Consider the following 6,489-nt stretch of genomic DNA (forward strand, 5'->3'; position numbering starts at 1 on the left):
TAATACAACTCCATTCGTCCCTGTATTCAAAACACATTTATTGAGCTCTCTCAATGTCCAGGGCCCTGGAGAGAGGCTTTGAGGGAAAGAAACAGAAACTTCGATCCCGCCTGAAGAGCATGTATCTCTTTCCCTAGAAGGGACCAATTTTGAGGAAATCCTGATGAAGAAAGGTAACACAGTAACATAAAGGAAAAAAAGACTTAAATAAAGGCCTAGAAGACTAGGAAAGGAAAAGTATATTATATTTATAGTTAAAAATATCAATAAAATGAGAGTATGCTGCTAATACTTTAAAAGGAGAGACATGGGGAATAGTTACCAAAAAATGGTTAGGAAACTAAGGACAGTTAATTTTTAAAAAGACAATTAAATTGGTACTTCATTTCAGTATAAATTAGACCCATGGTGAGGTTAGAGGATTCAGGTATGATTTTATTATTCTACCCAAAGAATAAAAATATGGCCTATGTATAGGTGTCATAAATTAGCTTTAGTCTTATATCCTACTCTAAATGTATATGTCATCCAAGTTAATAGATATTGAATATTTGATCCATTAAAATATGCTGGTTTAACTTTATATGGGAACAAATACCTCCCTATCCTATACCATTGGTTTTTTTCTTCAAAATCCAGGTCTTTACAATATCTGTAAAAATTTGATCTGTATAATTCCAATCTATCTAGATTATTTTTAAAATTTTGATTCTGTGTGTCAATTATTCACTCTACCTATGACTGTTTTATCACCACTTATTAAATTCAGTAAGTATTTATTCAGTGCTTACTATGTACTAGACACAATTTTAAGTGTTGAGGATATAGCAATAAACAAAAGACAGTTTCCTGTCTTCATAGAACTTAAATGATAGGAGAGGAGACATATAATAAAAAGAAGACAGTAAAGTAGAGAGTACATGAGTCAGTGATGTGAAATTTGGAGACATATAGAGTAGAATAAAGGGAATAAGAAGTGTAGAAGCCTCTAGATCCTTGTACCAGCCTTGGGTTTGGGGAGTCATTGGCTGTAGCATGGAGAGTGAAGAAGTAGGAAATGAATACAAAGATATATAGAGAGACTATCCCCTATAGGGCACTGTGGACCATGGAAACTTTTCAGCTTTTGCCTACTTAAAGTGAGAAGCCATTGAAGAGTTTAAGTCAAGCTGTAACATACTTAAACTACATTTTAATAGATTTTAAATTTTTTGGAAAGGTTGCTATGTTGAGAATATATTGAAGAAGTGCAAGAGTAGAAGCAATTTAGAGCTCCTATTGCAGCAAGCTAGGCAAAAGTTGATATTGGTTTGGACCAGACTATAGCAGTGGAAGTGACCAGATTCTGAATATATTTTGAAGGTTGAATCATACATATAACTTGCTGACTGGATATGAGATATGAGAGAAAGAGAATTCTAAGTGGACTACATGGTTTGGTATTTGAGAAACCACAAGGATGGAATTGCTTTTTTACTGAGATGGAAGGGCTGCAGGAAGCAAGCTTGAGGGTGAGAGCCAGAAGTTGGCTAATGGATGATTTGAGATGTGTAACACATATACAAGTGGAGATGTTAAGTATACAGTTGAATAATTGAGTCGAGTTTAGGGGGAGAAGTTCTGGCCTGAAATATAAATCTAAGAGTCATCAGCATAAAGAAGGCTTTTAAGTCCAGGAGGAAAAATGGGAGTACATAAGAAACCAGTGTAGACAGAGAGATGATAATATCCCAAAGCAAAGCTTTGGAGAATGAAAATGCTGACAGATCCGAGTTGAAGAAGAATCAGCAAAAGTGACTAAAAAGGTATAGCCAGTATAGTTGTATGATTTGAGATATGCTCTCTTGTATTTGAGCAGGGTTTCTCATTGTATAAGTATTTTTAATGAAATATTTCATTAGATTTGTTTAAAATAGAATATGATGGGCTGCCTGGGTGGCTCAGTTGATTAAGTATCTGACTTCGGCTCAGGTTATGATCTCAGGGTCCTGGGATTGAGCCACATGTTAGGCTCACACTCAGTGGGGAGTCTGTTTGTCCCTCTGCCCATCCCCCCACCTGTGCGCTCTCCCTCTCTCTCTCTCTCAAATAAATAAATAAAATCTTAAAAAAATAAAATAGAATAAGTTTATAGCAGCAGTGTCCGCAATAGCCAAAATATGGAAAGAGTCCAGATGTCCATCAACAGATGAATGGATAAAGATGTAGCGTATGTGTACACACACACACACACACACACACACACATATACACACACACTGGAATATTACTCAGCCATCAAAAAGAATGTTTTGCCATTTGCAAAGGACATGGATTGAACTAGAGGGTATTATGCCAAGCGAAATAAGTCAAAGACAAATACTGTATAATTTCACTCATATGTGTAATTTAAGAAACAAAACAGATGAACATAGGAGAAGAGAAGGAAAAATAAAAAAAGATAAAAACAGAGGAGGAAGCAAACCATAAGAGACTCTTAACTATAGGAAACAAACAGGCTTGCTGGAGGGGAGGTGGATGGGGGGGATGGGGTAACTGGGTGATGGGCATTAAGGAGGGCACTTGATGAAATGAGCACTAGGTGTTCTATGCAACTGATGAATCACTAAATTCTACCCCTGAAACTAATAGTATGCCATATGTTGACTAAATTGAATTCAAATAAAAAAAAGAAATAAAATAAAATGGAGAGAATATACAGTGAAAATTTTTATAAACCTTTCTCCTTTATTGAATCTTTATGTTTTTTAGTGCACTATAACACTATAGCTAATGTGGACACCTCCATGTACCCTTCTGCTTCCGTTCCTTTTACTCTCCCTTCAGAAGTCACCACCCCTCCTTTGAAATTAATGTTTTTTATTATTCATATTTTCATATGTAAATGTATGTAAATATTTTTTTGGTCTATACATGTGTATATTCTGTAGGGGCCAAGAGCATGTTGCCCCAAAATGTACCACTTTGGCGTATTGATTATTTTAAATAAAAATTACTTAAGAGACAGCCTGTGTAAGAAGAACACTAAGACTCTCCTCTGTCCCCCTAAAACAGGAAATAGATCTCCCATGTGAAATGTACCATCCCTGTACCAGGAGGTAAAGAGACATCCTTATCACCAGAGATAGGAAATTTAGAGCTGAGAAGCTCTATAAACAACCCTTGTAACTTTCTACTACCCCAGTCCAAAATCTGTTCAGCATTCCTTACTAATTGAAGCTAGGAGTTTTCTTTGTCCTGTCAGTTTCTCACAGATTGCTTGTCTCTTTGTCTAAACAGTATAAAAACTTCTTTTGGTCACTTCTTTGGGTCTCAATTTTATTATTGAACCTCCATGTGCATGTAACGAAACTTTGATTTTTTTCTCCCGTTAATGTGTCTCATGTAAATTTAAATCTTAGTCCAGCTGGAAAAACTTGACGGTAGAGGCAGAATTTTTCCTTCCCTTCAATACATACTATAGGGTGGGAAATGTTGGAGTTCAGGAGCAAACGGTCAAGAAAGAATTCTTGAGACATCTTCGGGGCAAAAAGGTGGTTTTATTAAAGCAGAGGGACAGGACCTGTGGGCAGAAAGAGCTGCTCTGGGATTGTGACAGGTGACTGATTATATACTTTCAAGTTGGTGGAGAGGGTTAGGGATAGTGGAAGTCTCAAAGGAATTTGGAAGCAAGGTTTCCAGGACCTTGAAGGTCCAGCAGTTGTTAGGTTAAGGTCATTTACTACTGACAAGTAAACGTTTTGTCATGAGACCCTTCACATGTATATCAGTGAGCTATATCTTTAGAGGATGATTGCTAACATATATCTTGGGGAGGGTAGAGATCAAGGAAGTTTCCAAAAGGATTTTCATATGTTAAAGAAGATTTATAGGATCCTGGAGATCTGGCTAATGTCAAGCTAAAGTTGCCTTTTGCCTTTAGCTGAGTATTAACGTTGAGGCAGTTGAGTTCCTGGAAGAAGGTCATTCTGCCTATCTCAAGGACTTATCAATGGACTGTAAGTTACATGGAAGTTAAATTTTTTTCCATTTCTTTTGCCTTTTTCTCTATATCATTGTATATATATATGTTAATATTTAAATATCTGTAATATTTACTTATAAATATTTATATATAAATAAAATATATTTTCCAGGTTTTTAAGCTTTTCTGTACAACCTGTACATTGCCGCCTTCACCTCTTGATTTGTGTTTGCTTAGTAGCATATTTTAAAAATATCCCATCATAATGTTTTGCAGCATATTTTTCTAAACATTTTATGCAAGGTATTTAGGGCTGTTTCCAGTTTCTGCTATTTTCAATAATGATGCTACAGATAGTCACATACTGTCTTTAATGTACCAATGTGTGTGGTTTTATCTAGCATATAAATCCAGGGGTGGAATTGCTGGTCATAGAGAATGTGCATTTTTCGTCTTATTGAATATCACCAAATCCTCTTAAAGTGATTGTGTCAATTTATACTGCTACTAGAAATGAATGAGAGCTCCCTTTGCTGGACTCCTTGGCAGTCCTTAAATCTGATGGGACCAAATGCAATCTCATTGTTTTAATGCATTTTTTTTTTCAAATTCACTTTTTCAAAAGTTTATTGTCCTTTTGGGTCTCCTCCTTTGTGAATAGTCTGGTCATATCTTTGCCATGTTGCGATTTTGTTTGTTAATGCTTTACATGTAGGAAAATTCACATTAAATTCTGGTTTTTATTTTTCTTGAAAAGCAAGATCTGGCAATAGTTGCCAACTTTTTCATAAGGTGACAGCTGACAGGAAATCTTGAGCTAGACCATACACCTTTTGGTTTGCCACAGTCTGAAATACTCCTTATCATATTACAAGTAGCCTCCTTTACTCATTTATTTTATCCATCTGGCTCCTAGTAGCATCTGAATTAAGGATCCTGTCCTAGAACCACATGAACCAGGTTAGGAATCCAAGATTCTCCTAGGTTTCTTTAGAAAATATTGTTTAACAAGATTAAACACTTTGTTTAAATGACACACACAGAAATGCTATTCTTAAAAACAAAAAACCCTTAAGTTTGTTTTACAGACATATCCCTGCTTTAGGTAATTCCAAAGTATAAAAGTCCAGATTTTTTAAAGCAGATGGTGATTATTCTCTGTTCTAAATACCTCTGTAGGTCCATTTTAACAATAATCGCGCCTCGGATAAACCTCATTGGCTACGATACTGCCACTGCGCAAAGCTTGTAGGTCCATTTTAAAATTTACCAAAACTCACTATGGGGTTTATTTTACAAAGCAACCTCCCCTAACACACTTAAAACATATATAATTATTCAGCCAACATATACTTAATAACCTATCATTATAGCTCACTTTCTAAAACACCTACTATATAAAGGGAGTTACATGTACACTTCGTGACATTTTCAGCTAATTAAAAATATATATACATTCATTAGTCCCTCCTTACTTAAAGATTAGGGTGATGGCAACCCTGGAAAAAAATAGAAAACTTGGAATAAGAGGGAGTGGAAAAGTGTGAGGGGTTTTGAGTGACGATTAACAAATGAGATATTCTGGGGCATTTCTTCACTGATGAGTATCTGGGATGCAAGGCTGATCCGAAGGAAGTGAATTATTTCCCTGGGGCACTATGTCTGCTCTTGTGGTAGCTGCTACCACATAAATATTAATGTCTGTTGCGGGTAGCATAGCCTCAATGACTGTGCTCACTTCAGGCATGGATAATGCAGAAAAACAAGGATATAATACATTATTAACTTCCCAGTGTTCTTTGTACAAAATAAACTTGAAAAGTGAATCTAACTAAGGGCACCTGGGGGGTACAGTCGGTTAAGCGTCTGACTCGGTTTCAGCTCAGGTTGTGATCTCAGGGTCCCGATCTCAGGGTCTGGAGATGGAGCCCCATGGGGCTCTGAGCTCAGTGAGTCCACTTAAGGCTCTCTCTCCCTTTCCCTCTGCCTATCCCTCCCTGCGCTCATATGCTCTCTCTCTCTCTCTGTCTCCCTCTATAAAATAAATAAAATCTTTAAAAAATAAAAAAATAAAAGTGAATCTAACTCAACTGATTTCTACTTTGATGTTATATTGTGATATTATTATATATTACTATATCATCAGAGCAAAGTATGAAAACAAATCAACCTCTTAAGTTCAAATTGAATACTGTTATCACTTATTTATTTATTCCTCCAACAAATATTTTTTGAGTACCTACTATGTGCTAGGATCTAGAAATAAAACCACCAAAACTCTCTGCTTTGTAGAGCTTATCCTGTGGTTGTACAGGTCATGTTTTATAGACCGTTGCCCATGCATGTATATTCAGATATATCCCAGCTACTGCTTACTAGCACATCTCCACTCCTCTTGGAAGCTTCGTGTTCTGTCTTCTGTGCTATTACTTTTTGGCTGTCACTCAACCCGTCCTCGGTGGTGGCAGAAGTAGAGGCCTGACAGAAAGATGGGGAAACATTGTCTAAAACTGGTGCCATTTAAA

At 36.3% G+C, this 6,489-nt stretch overlaps 1 non-coding gene across 1 annotated transcript; it reads right to left on the minus strand.

Annotated features, from left to right (window-relative positions):
- Positions 1–5,075: 5,075 nt before the first annotated feature.
- LOC114222407 (U4 spliceosomal RNA) lies at positions 5,076–5,211 on the minus strand. Its single transcript, XR_003611937.2, has one exon. It is a non-coding gene; the product is annotated as a U4 spliceosomal RNA (small nuclear RNA).
- Between the last annotated feature and the right edge of the window lie 1,278 nt (positions 5,212–6,489).

The sequence above is a fragment of the Eumetopias jubatus genome, unplaced genomic scaffold (genome assembly GCF_037043125.1).
Source record: "Eumetopias jubatus isolate StellerSeaLion01/CBP00866 unplaced genomic scaffold, mEumJub1_p1.0 scaffold_14, whole genome shotgun sequence".
Lineage (NCBI taxonomy): Eukaryota > Metazoa > Chordata > Mammalia > Carnivora > Otariidae > Eumetopias > Eumetopias jubatus.